The 16,606-nt window shown below is 42.4% G+C and overlaps 1 protein-coding gene and 1 long non-coding RNA gene across 2 annotated transcripts in view; one reads left to right on the top strand and one right to left on the bottom strand.

Moving 5' to 3' along the window:
* Positions 1-745: 745 nt before the first annotated feature.
* Positions 746-6,603, bottom strand: LOC149461667 (uncharacterized). Its single transcript, XR_016312786.1, has 2 exons — positions 5,515-6,603; positions 746-1,302 (listed from the first exon to the last, which is right to left on the bottom strand). It is a non-coding gene; the product is annotated as an uncharacterized LOC149461667 (long non-coding RNA).
* The window catches only part of KCNJ15 (potassium inwardly rectifying channel subfamily J member 15), a 121,904-nt gene continuing 110,831 nt past the window's right edge, over positions 5,534-16,606 (top strand). Inside the window, exon 1 of the mRNA XM_089677904.1 lies at positions 5,534-5,765. The gene's annotated coding sequence lies outside the window, so the exon portion shown is untranslated. The remainder of the gene's footprint in view (positions 5,766-16,606) is intronic.

Below are 16,606 nucleotides of genomic sequence, written 5' to 3'. Positions count from 1 at the left end.
ACTCCAGATCGTTGTGCAGGTCTGATCTGCAACTACAGGAAACGTTTGGTTGAGGTTATTGCTGCCAAAGGAGGGTCAACCAGTTATTAAGTCCAAAGGTTCACATACTTTTTCCCCCCTGTACTGTGAATGTTTGCATGTTATGTGCAATTAAACCATGGCAACATCTAATGTTTGTGTAGTATTATGTTCAGCAGACTGTGTTCTTCTATTGTTGTGACTTAGATGACATTCAGAGCACATTTTATGCCCAATTCATGCAAAACTCCACGTAATCCCAAGGGGTTCACATACTTTTTCTTGCAACTGTATGTGTTCCGAGAATGCGTTAACGTGCACATTGCCTACATGCATACGTGGTGACATATCCGGCTGGTGGAGTGCACATCGGTGCGTCACTTCCAGTCCGGGATTTGCTTGGAATCATTTTATTTAATGTGAGTGCGATCTATACTGTTCGTTATTTTATTAATAAATGGAATCACACCGTGTGGCCCCCTTTCTTTACTTTCTATACAGTACATGCGTATCCATATCCTGTGACTGCTGAATTTAGATATCCTGTTACATGAAGAACAAATCCATACTGAGGTGGACTACAATCTCCATCAGAACTGGAAATCTTTCAATTAAAGTGGAGTTCCACTCACACTGTCAAAAAAATAAAAGTCAGCAGCTACAAAAACTGTAGTATATAATAGGTGCAGCGCTAAAACCTGAATTTCATAAAATTAAGAAAGTGCAAGTGAATCAAAAAGTGCAAATGCAGTTTTAAAGGTATGAACCAAAAAACATGAAAGTATAAACGAAATGTGAATGAATCACTGTCTCAAATAATAATCAAGGTGACTGTTAGTGTACATAAAGTGACCAAGTGGCAATGATAGTGATATGTTCATAAAGTGACAAAATGATAACACTGTATACTGTCACTGAAAAGTGGCTAAAAGTGCTTATAAAAGTGACAATTGCAGTAAATAAAAATGTCCATAAAGTGATGTTGGAGATCCGAAATTATGATCTCAGAGTTGGTGATCCACACTCTATATTCAATGGTATGGTGATGTGCCAGGTAAGTAAAAGAATTACGCACTCACCAGATGCGCAATTAAATCACACATTTATGGATATATATTCTGTGGTCAGCCGGCGGTCCCTTTAAGGATATTTACAGCCTGGTCTGGAGTCCCCCTCTCTGGGTCATCCGCAGTACCTCTGCCGTCCTCCGTAGAAAGCTCTGTGGGTTGGTAAACTCACAAAGAGCCTCACCTGCTTCCTCCTTCCTTTCTGAAAGCAGGGATCCTGGGGAATAAAATGGTGGTTTCAACTTTTTATGCAACACAATATTTGTGCAACGGTTTTTCAAGCACAATTTTTCAGTAAAAAGTACACTAGAGGTAATGTTAGGGTGCACAAATGTAATCTATATTCCTGATTTTTGCTAAACTATAAAGAATGAGGTTGCGCTGAGTAAATAGATGCCTAACCTCTTATTTCATAAAATGCAGCTCTGCTGTGAACAGGTACAATATAACCCAAATTAAAATGATTCTATAGGAATTTATTTGCATGTATTTGGATTACAATTTAAATTTCTAATTTATATTGAGTTTTATTTATTTTCCAGCATGTAGGTTTTTTTAAAAATATTTTACAAATATTTTTATTGAATACTGTAGCTGCAACTAATTTTCATCATGCAATATAATAAGATTTTAGCAGATGTGGAAAAACATGTTGGTGCTGGCTGCTGAAATTATTTAATTCACACAATGTATTGGTTGCTGTGGATTTCTATGCACTTAGGTTGTTGGTATTGTAGTGTGCAGGGGCAGACTGACCATTTGGAAACTCGGGCTCTGCCCGAGGGCCCGGGGTCAGTAGGGGGCTCCATGAGATGCCCCTGGTACCTTTTTCATCGGCTGTTTTGAGTTTGGGCAAAGACACAGGGGCCCCATGATCCCCTATTGCACGGGGGACCCATGAGTTGTCAGTCCGTCCCTGGTAGTGTGAGAGTAATTTGGTCATTAATTTTTAGATACCCAACATGTCAAGCTTTAAATTTGTGTGTGCCTGCAAGACATCAATGAACTTTGGTACTCTATATTTTCCATAGGAGATGGTTTAAAGGAGAAGTATAGCCAAAGCTGTTCTGGCTTTACTTCTCCTATGGATCACAGGAGTAAAGTTCATTCTGCAATCCTATGACCCATTTCGGGCTAAAGCCCAATGTCAGCTGACGTCACAGAGGTGGTCCATATGGTCAGGATCCACCCAAAAGCCTGGATCAGCAGCTGGCTCAGCCTTTCAGCATTCCGCCGAGAGCCTAGGCCAGCAGCTTTTGCCCCCTCCGCAGCCCAGCCCTCCAGTGAGCACTGGGTGGGGCAGAGCAGAGAGCAGTTTCTGACAGTCTCAGAACGGAGATGAAGAAATGAGCAATCAGCAGTGCTTGATCACTCAGGTCTCAATGCCGAGGCAGCGGGGGACAGATGCAGCATTGGATCAATGCTGCATCCACTTAGACAAAATACAAATATATGCGAGCGCAAAACCAGAACAGCAGCTAGCATAAAAAGTAAACCTCTAGACCTCCAAATAATGCAAAATAATGAAAATGCAGCGCTAAGAAATAATATGTAACAGCAATAATAAATAATAGGAAGCACTCACAATGAACAAGCAAAATGGCCTTCCTCGTGGCCGTTTGCGGTGTGACGTTACTCTGGTAGGCTCCCTGCTGATGCGTTTCGTGCACCAGCACGTTATCAAAGGTATGAGCCTACCGAGAAGATGTCCGGACTTAAATTCTCTGTTTATGATGCACCACAGTCACTTTATATATTGACTTTATATATCCCTTTTTGATATGTCATTTAGAGACGATTCATCACGATATCACTTCATATGCGCTGCATAAGCGCTCACTTCCTATTATTTATTATTGCTGTTACTTCTCATTTCTTAGCTCTGCATTTTCATTATTTTGCTGCATCCACTTAGTTGATTGTAATAGGTTTTTTTTTTTTTTGTAAAGCCCATACTTCACTTTTAAAAACCCTACAAGGCATCAGTTTAGAGGTAACCATGAATAATAGGCCTAGAATTATTGCTTTCCCTCTGGTGTGCGCAGTGATATATAACATGGGCATCTAAATTATAATTATACAGGATTTATATAGCGCCAACAGTTTGCGCAGCGCTTTACAATATAAGGGAGACAGTACAATTACAATACATTTCAGTACAGAAGGAATAGGAGGGCCCGGCTCATGGAGCTTACAATCTAAAGGAAGGGGGAGGTGATATAGATGGTATAGAACAGGGGCGGACTGACCATGACTGGACTGACTGTCCAGGGGCCACAACCTGTACAAGATCACTGTCATCAGAAAGCCGACAGCTGTTGCAGTGTGCACACACGTCTGCAGCCATCAGCAGTGCGTGCAAAACCCTCTGCTGTCACCACCATAAGGGTCTTTCTCAGTGCTCATGCATTTTTATGCATTTCCGGTGCGTTTTATGGGTGCCTGACTCTCAGCATGTTGTGAAACATGAACATGTGACTCAAAAAACGCACCAATCACACAGACGCTGTGCTTATTTGATGCGTTTTTGACGTGTTTTCCATTAATTTCATTGGGGGTGTGGGGTTTTAGTGTGGTTTCAAAAGCGCACCTAATATACAGCATGCAGGACTTTTTAAAACGCACCGCTCTCACAGTCCAGTGGCATGAAGAGTTCTATAGGATTTCAAGGAAAATATTTTTATTGTGTTTTTTCTTGCGTTTTTAGCAACGTAAAAAAGTAGCAAAAATGCATTAGTGGGAAAGCACACTCGCTGTGGGAGCACACTCTGGGAGTATCAGAAAATGATCTGATGGCTGTACAGCCACTGGATCACTTTCATTAGAATGTTGACAATCAGCTTGTATCCATTGCCTGTGCGTAATCATGGCGATCATGGTGGCGCAGCACCATGATCTGTGCCAGCTGATTGCTGTACGGGACCACTGTGTGAGCTCCTGAAATATGTGATCAGTGTTTGGCCAATCAGTGATCACATGAACCGTAGTAAACAAGATGTCACTTCCTGACATCATTGTCTACTACTTGTGAATTCTGTGAATGATCACAGAGGTCACATGGTACAACGCCATGCACCACAGTCTTGTACCATGTGACAAGCTGTGACCAACCACAGCTCTCACAGTAGGAAAGCAGCCAGAGAGGAGAAAGGATTGTTTTTACAGCCTTTATGGGTGTAAAAGCAATCAGTGTGAAAAAAAAAAATCTTCATCACCCCCCACAAGTAGTACAGTTTCACTATGGTGACACTGTACTACTAGGATGACAGTATGTAAAAAAAAAACAAAAAAAAAAAACCATAAATAGTAATATAAAAATAAAATAAAAATGTAAAAAGATATTGTGAAAAATTATAATTATTTTTTTATAAACTGATTTGGGTTATTCGTTTTTACCAAAAAGATAGTTGAATACATTTTGACAAAAATTTATGAAGAAAGATTATTTATTTGCAAAATTCCATAAGAAAAACACTATTTTTTTCAAAATGTTTGGTCTTTTTTCATTTATATAGCAAAAAAAATTAAATTCCCAGTGGTGATTACATACCACCAAAAGAAAGTTTTATCAGTCTCAAAAAATGCTAAAAATTTAATTTGGGTATAGTGTTGCGTGACCGTCATTCAAAGTGTGACAGCGCTGAAAGTTGGCCTGGACTGGAAGGGGGTGAAAGTGTCCGGACTTGAAGTGATTAAATGTGAGTATTGTCAGTACCTGAATGTGACCCTCTATCAGCCCCTTGCAACTCTCTTACAGCAGGACTGGAGAGTGACAGCAAATAGCAGCACAAGGAGCCAATCAATTCATGTGCTGAAAATCATGCTGATAGGAGAAAGCAGAGAGACAGAGAGATTAACTCATCTATGACTGTCCAATCAGAGGACAAGACCAGGATGACCTGGGCTCAAAGGAAGTGGATTGAATGATGCTGGCCATCAGTCTGAGGACATCTAATGGCAGAAAATGAGTACTGCGAAGGGAAATCCCTGGATTGAAAGTGAATAATGCATATGATGCATTGATATATATTTTTGAATGATTACAGAGCTGCATTCATCATTTTTCTCTCATAGTTGCCTGGATTTCAGCCTGTCCAGGACTCCAGCCTTCACCAGGTATTCATGAGTTAATCAAAAACAAAGCCAATGGGGTTTAGCCATTCATTAACTTGAGGAGAAAGCTGCTGCTTTGATATGCAAAAAAAAAAAAACCCAGCAAGAAGTTTGTCTTGGTCATTGAAGAGTTACAAGACAGAGGTTGCAGAGCAGCTCAGCCTAAGATCACCCGCATTCCAAGTCCAGCGATTTCCTTCCAGCCAGGTGTGTGCGTGTGTGTGCGCTCCCTCCGTGTGTGTGCGCTCCCTCCGTGTCCCTGCGCTCCCTCCGTGTCCCTGCGCTCCCTCCGCTGCTGGGTGTTGATTGCACTTACCATGCCACACAACATGTGCAGGGCTGGGGCTTTTCCTTGAGACAAGCTGCTGACATCACTGGAAGTCTTCTCAGATTGCACTTCATAAAAATCAGGTACTTACTTCTCAGACTAGAGCAAACTTGTTTTCTGGGTGTACCAAAGGAGAGGCGAGCGCTGTCCTAACCTCAGCTGTGTTTACTAAAAGACGTCTTCCTGCGAGCCATGGCTTAACGTCGCCGCACGCCTGTGTACTCTGAGCTCAGCCGCAGGTAAGGTGTCATTCCCCTGCAGATGTTTTACGTTTAATCAAGTATTGACTTGCGTTGGCTCTTGTAGACGGTGCTGCCGGTGCTTTTGCTTCCTCTTTTACGCTGACTATCAACAGAAAAGTGACCAAGTATAAACAGCAATAAGATTCTGGATGTTGACACTGCAAGCATTTGTTAAGCTTTATTTATTTAGTCTGTGCGTTTGCATCACCACGCTGTTATGTTTAGGCGCACGATTGGCTGAATGGAAGAAAAGTTGCCTTTTTTTTTTTATTTAACTTGTAACAACTATTTAAGGTGATTGTAGCCGTTTTAGTGCACTTGCAGCAAAAACAACTGAGTAGTGTCCGTGATACATTTTATATGTTTATAACACCCACATTTTCAAGAAAAGCTTTCAGGGTGTACCCCCTTCCTCAAGGTCCAAGCAGTACTGTTGTCCTGGTGTGATACGGAAGGATGTCACCTGCCCAATCCAGGTGACCATTATCTGTGACACCCAACGCACAATGGAATAGAATGGTGACATTTTCTTTTCACCTTGTGTCCTTGCAGAACAATTGAGTACTGTCTGTGATACTTTTTTTATTTGCATTAACATCCAAATTTATAGAACAAGCTTTCAGGGTGTACCCCCTCCTTCAAGGTCCAAGCAGTACTGGATCCAAATTTTCAGGATAAGCTTTCAGGGTGTACCCCCTCCTTCAAGGTCCAAGCAGTACTGTATCTAAATTTTAAGGATAAGCTTTCAGGGCGCACCCCCTCTTTCAAGGTCCATGCTGTACTGGATCCAAATTTTCAGGCTAAGCTTACAGGATGTACCCCCTTCTTTAAGGTCCAAGCAGTACTGGATCCAGATTTTTAAGATAGGCTTTCTTAGTGTATGCCCTTTTTCAGGGTCCAAGCAGTACTGGATCCAGATTTTCAGGATAGGCTATCGGGGTGTACCCCCTTCTTTGGGGTCCAAGCAGTACTGGATCCAAATTTTCAGGATAAGCTTTCAGGGTGTACTCCCTTCTTCAAGGTCCAAGCAGTACTGGATCCAAATTTTCAGGATAAGCTTTCAGGGTGTACCCCCTCCTTCAAGGTCCAAGCAGTACTGTATCTAAATTTTAAGGATAAGCTTTCAGGGCGTACCCCCTCTTTCAAGGTCCAAGCAGCACTGGATCCAAATTTTCAGGCTAAGCTTACAGGGTGTACCCCCTTCTTCAAGGTCCAAGCAGTACTGTATCTAAATATTAAGGATAAGCTTTCAGGGCATACCCCCTCTTTCAAGGTCCAAGCAGCACTGGATCCAAATTTTCAGGCTAAGCTTACAGGATGTACCCCCTTCTTTAAGGTCCAAGCAGTACTGGATCCAGATTTTCAAGATAGGCTTTCTTAGTGTACTCCCTTTTTCAGGGTCCAAGCTGTACTGGATCCAGATTTTCAGGATAGGCTATCGGGGGGTACCCCCTTTTGTAGTGTATCCCCCTACTTTGAGGTCCAGGCAGTACTGATGACCTTGTGCAATACAGAAGGATGTCACCTGCCCAAGCCAGGTATTCATGCCAGAGGTCGCCTGTGACACCCAACCCACGATCTAGAATGGATACATTTTCTTTTCACCTTGTGTTCTTGTTAAACAGTTGTTAACTGTCTGTGATACTGTTTTCTTTTGCATTATTTCCAAATTTTCAGGATAAGCTTTCAGAATGTACTCCCTTCTTCAAGGTCCAAGTAGTACTGGATCCACATTTCCAGGATTCGCTTTTGGAGATGTACCCCCTTCTTTGAGGTCCAAAATGTACTGGATCTAAATTGTCAGGATAGGTTTTCGGAGTGTGCCCCCTTCTTGGAGGTCTAAGCAGTACTGGATCCAAATTTCCAGGATAAGCTTTTGGAGGTGTACCCCCTTCTTCGAGGTTCAAAATGTACTGGATCTAAATTTTCAGGATAAGTTTTCAGAGTGTGCCCCCTTCCTGAAGGTCTAAGCAGTACTGGATCCAAATTTTCAGCATAAGCTCTTGGAGTGTACCCCCTTCTTCAAGGTCCAAGGAGCACTGCTGTCCTTGCACAATATGGAACGAAGTCACCTGCCCAAGCCAAGGTCCAAGCAGTTGTGGATCCAAATTTTCAGGATAAGCTTCCAGGGTGTACCCCTTCTTCAGTACTGCTTGGACCTTAAAGAAGGGGGTAACCCGTTAGCCTATCCAGAACATATGAATCAAGTACAGCTTGGACTGTGAATTAGGGGATACACCCCAAAAGCTTGTCCTGAAAATTTGGATCCAGTACTGGTTGGACCTTGAAGAAGGGGGTACACCCCCAAATCTTATCCTGAAAATTTGGATCCAGTACTGGTTGGACCTTGAAGAAGGGGGTACACCCCCAAATCTTATCCTGAAAATTTGGATCCAGTACTGGTTGGACCTTGAAGAAGGGGGTACACCCCCAAATCTTATCCTGAAAATGTGGATCCAGTAGGGCTTGGTCCTTGAAAAAGGGTGTACACTCCCAAAGCTTGTCCTGAAAATTTTGATCCATTACTGCTTGGACCTTGAAGAAGGGTGTACACTCCCAAAGCTTGTCCTGAAAATCTGGATTTTAGTGCAAATAAAATAAATATCATGGACAGGTAAGACTTGTTTAACAAGGACACAAGGTGAAACGAAAATGTATCCATTCTAGATTGTGTGTTGGGTGTCACAGTTGAAGGTCAACTCTGGCATAAATACCCTGCATGAGCAGATGACATCCTTCTGTGTCAAGCAGGGACGATGGAAAAGCCACAGGACAGACTATTGCATCTTCTATCCCACCAGATAAATATCTGGTGAATAACTACCAGGCAGGATGGAAGACACTGTAGGTCATCCAGCTCAGCTGGAGTGTGATTGTGGCTTTTGTAAGGTAATTTCCACTGTTCCTGTGCATCACCGTGTCCCATAAAGACAAGGGTGTGCAATGAGTCTTGCAGATTATCAGCATATGTATGGGCATTTTAAAAACAATTTAAAAAACTTTCCTTCAAGATTGTTTTCCCCAATTTAATATTGGATGAAAACATTGATAAGGACTGGTTCACTGTAGCCTGCAATGGTAAAGAGTAGCGTCTTATCATGGGCAGCTGTCAGTGTGTGGTCTGGCAGGGGACGGTGAAATACATGTTTATCACATTGAGCTGTTTGCTTTTTTTTTTTTAACTTTATTTGAAGTCTCAAATGTACCACCATCCAGTGCGCTGTGGAGAAATGTCTGCATTTTTCCACACTGAATGCAAAGAGAGCATTGCAGGTTGAATGGTGTACTTTGTCACTGTGCTAGAAAACGAAGGCCAATTTAACCAAACTAACAATTAGAAAATCGAACAAAGGTTCTCAAAATGAGAAATTGTGAACAAAATTCTACTAGTGTACGGTCAGCTGAAGTCTTGATACATAATCAATAATATGGGATTATGCGACCTTGGGGTGACTGGCCTTCGTGAACAAACAAGTAAAACTGGCCATACACTAAAGATTCTGAAACCGATCGTACAAAAAAAAAAATATCATTACATTCGAAGACTTGATGAATGTCACTTGAAATTGCTTGAAAGTTTTCTTTGCTTTTAACTTTCGATTTTGGTATGAATGTACTTTCCCCATAATTACATAGGCTGTTGTAATTTCAATTATTTGAGAAAAACTTTCCATCCTGATTCTTTGAATTTTCTCATCATTGCGTTTGAAAATGAATGTCAATTTGACCCCACTAAGGGTTAGAAAATCAAACGAATGTTCTTAGGGAAAAATCTAGAATACCATCCTACTAGTGTATGGCCAGCTTAAGTCTTTGGAGATCATTAATAATATGGGATGATTTTATTGGTGGATTCTAGGACAAACCCCCCACCCACTGCAATTTAACCAAAAAAAACTAAAAGAAATCTAAAAAAAACTGCATTCTCAGAACTGTAAACCAAAAGTTGAGGCAGAGCTAGGAAGAATTTTTATAAAGTGTAATTAGTGTAATTCAATGTGCTCTTAGAAAAAAAGTCCCTTCTGATTTCCTAAAACAATCAGATATTGACTGGACCAAGAATCTACAATGTTAATTCCTATAAATATTAGTAGCCTGTTATTTTTGTGCATTTAGAAAGACATTCAGCCTTTTTACGACGCAATCCATTGAGTTTCTTAGAACTAGCTCCTGTGGAAGTTTATTTTACATTCTCACAGCTCTTACTGTAAAGAAGCCTTTCCTTATGTGGAGGTTAAACATCTTTTCCTTCAGACTCAAAGACTGCTCCCTTGTCATTTGCAATAGCGTAAATGTGAATAACTTTGCAGCAAGTTGACCATATGAACCTTTATTTATATAAAGTGACCATATCGCAGTGGCTGAGTGGTAAGCAGTTCTGTGGTCCTCAGTTTGAGTTTCAGCCAGGACACTATTTGCATGGAGTTTGCATGCTCTTCTTGTTCTTGCCTGGGTGTGCCCTGGTTTATTCTCACATTCCAAAAACATGCTGGTAGGTTAATTGTCTCCAGTCTAAATTAGCCCTGGTATGTGTATGTGCGTATGTAGGTGAGATGAGAAACTTAGGTCCTTGAGGACAGGGACTGATGTGAATGTACAGTATGAAAAGTGCTGCATAGATTATTGGAGCAATATAAACACTTGAAATAAATATTCTGCTTTAATGGTCACTTCTAAAAGAGGATTCAGTTCAGTTGTCAGATTAAAATATACCTTCAATTCACATTTAAAGATGATCGGGGTCCTGAGTTAAATACAAGGTCATTTCCAAATCCTAGGAGACATACTTGGGGTGTACAGACATAATAAGAGACATACCTGGGGTGTACAGACATAATAAGAGACGTACCTGGGGTGTACATACATAATAAGAGACGTACTTGGGGTGTACAGACATAATAAGAGACGTACCTGGGCTGTACAGACATAATAAGAGACGTACCTGGGGTGTACAGACATAATAAGAGACGTACCTGGGGTGTACAGACAGAATAAGAGACGTACCTGGGGTGTACATACAGAATAGGAGACGTACCTGGGGTGTACATACAGAATAGGAGATGTACCTGGGGTGTAGATACATAATAGGAGACATACCTGGGGTGTACATACATAATAGGAGACATACCTGGGGTGTACATACAGAATAGGAGACATACCTGGGGTGTACATACATAATAGGAGACATACCTGGGGTGTACATACATAATAGGAGACGTATCTGGGGTGTAGATACATAATAGGAAACGTACCTGGGGTGTAGATACATAATAGGAAACGTACCTGGGGTGTACATACATAATAGGAAACGTACCTGGGGTGTAGATACATAATAGGAGACGTACCTGGGGTGTACATACATAATAGGAGACATACCTGGGGTGTACATACATAATAAGAGACATACCTGGGGTGTACATACATTATAGGAGACGTACCTGGGGTGTACTCACATAATAGGAGACGTACCTGGGGTGTACGCACATAATAGGAGACGTACCTGGAGTGTACTCACATAATAGGAGACGTACCTGGGGTGTACGCACATAATAGGAGACGTACCTGGGGTGTAGATACATAATAGGAGACATACTTGGGGTGTACATACATAATAGGAGACGTACCTGGGGTGTAGATACATAATAGGAGACGTACCTGGGGTGTACAGACATAATAGGAGACGTACCTGGGGTGTACATACATAATAGGAGACGTACCTGGGGTGTACATACATAATAGGAGACGTACCTGGGGTGTACATACATAATAGGAGACGTACCTGGGGTGTACATACATAATAGGAGACGTACCTGGGGTGTACATACATAATAGGAGACGTACCTGGGGTGTAGATACATAATAGGAGACGTACCTGGGGTGTACATACATAATAGGAGACGTACCTGGGGTGTACATACATAATAGGAGACATACCTGGGAGGAGGCAGACTGTACGCTGATCATGTTAAGCTAGCAATACAGGACTCGATTTTTATTCAGTCGATCCCGCCATTCGTGCCAAACAACGTGGGTGGTGGAATCTACACTGCTGACTATCATATTCGCCAATCATGGCTGCGTAGATTGCAATGTCACTGCCAGGAGTGGCGGCATCTGAGTGTAGCACGCTTTCCCAATGCACAGAGAAACACGATTTTTGGAAGAGTCAGGGACTTCTTTTCTGCGTTTCTCACATGTAGGGCAGCCCATTGAAATGAATGAACTGTCCTACACACAGGGAGCAGGAACCCGCAAAATACGCACCTGTATGTGTGAACCAAGCCTTAGTTGTTGTGGGGTGTACTAAAAAACCTGGCCGTGTATGACCAGCCTTAGTGGCAGGATAGAAGGCATTGATAGACACAATGGGGGAGCGTCACTAAAACTGGTGCACACAGAATCTGGTGAAGCTGTGCATAGTAACCAATCAGCTTCCAGGTTTTATTGTCGAAGCTGAATTGAACAAACTGAAGTTAGATGCTGATTGGTTACTATGCACAGCTGCACCAGATTCTGAGTGCTCCAGTTTTAGTCCAGCTCCCCCAATGTTGGGGCCAGCAGGAGGAACCACATGCGCTGCGGAAGACCATAGAATTGACACTCCTGGAAGTGTCAGATTTTGCAGGACCTTCAGGCTTCAGTATCTTTTCATTACTTTGTTGGTGGGAGAGGTGAACATTCAAAGTCTTCTTTTTAGGGAGGACTTTATCGTTTTATTAAGTGATGGCGCCAATTAAAGTGTATGTAAATCTAAAAACATCCGAAAAGATTTGGATAGAATGTGGTAGGGTTAGAACCTCTGTCAGGTTTTTATTGCTGTCTGGGTAGGTTCACCATTTTTCCTGGTGATCATTGTCTCTGGTACAGCAAGTGATGGGAAATCCAACATATTTGAGTTCTCACAGGGTCAGGAGGTGGGGTGAGGGAGAGGGGAACCTACTAGTGGGGACACCTGGTTTGGTGACAACTCCTCATGTACACACATGTAACTCACCTAGTCATTAAACTCTCATGGCAGCAGAAAAACGCTAAACGTGGCAACAACACGTGTAAATGCAGTATCGCGTTTACCCACGTTTAGCGCTTGGACGTTTATTCATTTGATTGGTCAACGTATTTTCCATTGACATAGCGTTTAGCTGCGTTTACATGCGTTTTTGACGCACTTAGCATTTTTGGCCCAAACGTTCCTCTCCTGAAAGCGATTATTCTGCATTCAGAAGAGGAATGTTTAACTGCCCCTAAACTCTGCTGCTCCTAAACTCTGGTAAAAGCCGATGTGTACATGGACACACATGCTTTATTGAGTTGAGTTCAGAGGCTTTGGCAAAAAAACGCCAAAAGCTCCTAAACTCACGTTTAAGAGCAGCAGTGTACATGTGGCTCACATTAATACATACACATACTAGGGCCAATTTAGACAGGAGCCAATCAACCTACCAGCATGTCTTTGGAGTGTGGGAGGAAACCAGAGTATCCGGAGGAAACCCATGCAGGCACAGGGAGAACATGGAAACTCCAGGGAGGTGGTGCCGTGGTTGGGATTCAAACAGATGACCCTAGTACTGCTGGGCGCAAGTGCCCAGGGCAGCACAGTGGATAAGTGGTTAGCACTTCCACCTGGCAGTACTAGGGTCATTGGTTCAAATCCCAACCACAGCACCACCTGCCTGGAGTATGCATGTTCTCCCTGTGCCTGTGCGGTTTTCCTCCCACACTCCAAAGACATGCTGGTAGGTGAATTGGCTCCTGTCTAAATTGGCCCTAGTATGTGTATGTATGAATGTGAGTTAGGGACCTTAGATTGTACGCCCCTTGAGGGTTAGGGACTGATGTGAATGTACAATATATATTTAAAGTGCTGTGTAAATTGATGGCGCTATATAAGTACCTGAAATAAATAAATGAGGCCTGAGAAGGATTTCCCATCACTTTGGAGAGATCTCCTTACTTCCTGCTATGTCTCTGGGACAAGAAGTCGGTGGTGGCAGGGTCACTTTAAAGCTGAGACCCCCAGGATAAGCAAATATGGTATAAATCCATTCACTGTGTATTTTTCCTTAAATCTTGGTGTGCTTTGTGTATTTCTTCCGGATCTGTGCAGTAATCTGATATGAGATTTTACTTCCTGTAATAAAGACCAGTCACTGCTGTTCTCTCTCCTTGTGCAGGGTGACTGGTCTTGTCTCCACCCCTTCTGCAGTTTTCTGCAGGCAGCCTGTAATGGGTGGGGCCTCAGGGACCCCTCCCACAGCTCTGCTCTCTGCACAGGCTATGTACAGCACAGTGATGATGTCACCGCTATTTTACTCAGTAGTATCTGGATTTGAAAAAGTGTTTATTGCTCACAAAGTGGATTTTTATCCTTCTGGTTGTTGAAAAGGATATACCTGGGGTTCAGCTTTAAGAATACTCTTACAGTTATTCTCCAGAAGTTATGCCATCAACGGCTGTAGTTGGTGTTACTCCGCAGGCTTTACTCTTTGCAGCCACATCCTGCTCATTTGTCACAACAGATTAAGAAACTGTTTGGTAATTGAGATGATGAAATTTCAGAAGCGGACAGAATCTTTTCCTCTGCCCCGCGTATTTACACTGGAACCTAATGCTATGGCAGCTTCGGGTTTTCCCTTCACTATCAGATAGGCCTGGAAGGGACGGGAAACATCAATAGAATCAGACTGGAGAATGAAGAACTGGAATGTCAACATCCTACTGGGGTAAGCCAAGCCCATCACTGGCCATAAACATTGTCCGATTGTATGGCGGCGTGTACCGACCGTTATCAGCCCTCCATTCTACGGAATGTGCGCCTTTGTTTTTGTTCTTCCGTTGTCTTTTATAATGAACTCTGATGGACCTTTGGTCTGTGTCTGCAGGCGGGTACTTTATAAGGCACCTGGCATTAGATATTAACCCAGTTAGTTGCTTAATCACCATGTATTATAAACCACTGCCTTTGTTTTTGTTTTTTTGCATAAAACTCTTCTTTTTTTTTTTCTTTTTATCCCTTTTTACATCTCAGCTCTGCCTACCTCCTCCAGCCTCGTCCAGCCGCTTCTTGTCCACATGCACTGCACATCAGTGCTCTGGACCCGCCTTTCTCACCCTTTTCAACACAGAGGAACCCTTGAAATAACTTTCTGGTCTCAGGGAACCCCTGCTAAAAATGACGATATCTGCTAAAAATGACTATATCTGCTACAAATGACTATATCTGGTCTCAGGGAATACCTGCTAAAAATGACTATATCTGCTAAAAATGACTATATCTGCTAGAAATGACTATATCTGGTCTCAGGGAACCCCTGCTAAAAATGACGATATCTGCTAAAAATGACTATATCTGCTAAAAATGACTATATCTGGTCTCAGGGAACCCCTGCTAAAAATGACTATGGTGTCCTTTTATGACACAGAGAATAGCTGCGATTCAACGGATCTCAGCTATTCTCTGGTCATTCACAGTTTATGACACTCAGGAGATCATGTCAGCCCTTCTCTGGAGATCTGTGTTCTCCCTCCAGATTCTCCAGCCCAGAGCTGGAGAATCGGAGGGACCGAAAACTAAGCAGAGATAATTTACCTCTGCTTAGTAAACTGATCTTTTACTGTAATCTCGCGAGATTATAGTAAAATGAGCCGTTTTCCAGAGTTTGGAGACCGTTCTCCAGCGTTTGGAGACCGTTCTCCCTTCGTTCGGAGAACTGTTTCATAAACTGCATTCACAGGAGAACTGTGTTCTCCGAGAATGCCGGAGAACTGAGCAGCGATCTATTACCGCTGGTCCATAAACGGACACCTATATCTGCTAAAAATGACTATATCTGGTCTCAGCGAACCCCTGCTAAAAATGACTATATCTGCTAAAAATTACTATATCTGCTAAAAATGGCTATATCTGGTCTCAGGAAACACCTGCTAAAAATGGCTTTATCTGCTAAAAATGACTATTTCTGGTCTCAGGGAATACCTGCTAAAAATGACTATATCTGCTAAAAGTGACTATTTCTGGTCTCAGGGAACCCCTGATAAAAATGACTATATCTTTAACTCATGACTTTATTATTTATTTCAGGTACTTATATAGCACTGTCAATTGACTCAGCGCTTTACATATATTTTGTACATTCACATCAGTCCCTAACCCCCAAGGGGCGTACAATCTAAGGTCCCTAACTCACATTCATACATACACATACTAGGGCCAATTTAGACAGGAGCCAATTAACCTACCAACATGTCTTTGGAGTGTGGGAGGAAACCTGCACAGGCACAGGGAGAAAAACTCCAGGCAGATGATACATTAGAATGATGGTCTGTGGGAAGAATGCTCCTAACATTGGTGGTCATTGGAAAGAATTATCCCCTTACTGATCAATGGTGTCAGTGGGAAGTTATCTGAGAGGCAGAAATTACTCATTGCTCAGGGAACCCCTAGCAACCTCTGGAGGAACCCTAGGGCTCCATAGAACCGTAGTTGAGGAACCCTGCTCTGGACTAAGGCCCCATTCACACAATTGTTCCGTCACTCTGTTCTTGACCAGTCATTGGACAGATCAAAAAATGGACTGTGGTAATTGGCCGAATGTAAGGAGATGTCCATCCGGCTGACAGCCGTTAAGGTCCGTTGGACCAAACGCAATGAGTTTGCTCATGTGGACCTGACCGGTTTGTGGGTGTATATAGATGGATGCAAGCCGCTGCACATGATTACATGGGTCAGTTTTTCATCCATGACATGATGAAGGAAAAAGTGGAAGGGGCTTGACTATCACATATGTGACATCCGTTTCTGTTCTGTTCCAAATTTGCAAGTGATCAGTCTAGGACAGGGG

This window comes from Staurois parvus, unplaced genomic scaffold, assembly GCF_062004578.1.
Source record: "Staurois parvus isolate SC_StPar_1 unplaced genomic scaffold, SC_StPar_1.0 ptg000195l, whole genome shotgun sequence".
NCBI classification, from domain to species: domain Eukaryota; kingdom Metazoa; phylum Chordata; class Amphibia; order Anura; family Ranidae; genus Staurois; species Staurois parvus.
This window is presented reverse-complemented; position numbering and strand designations above follow the sequence as displayed.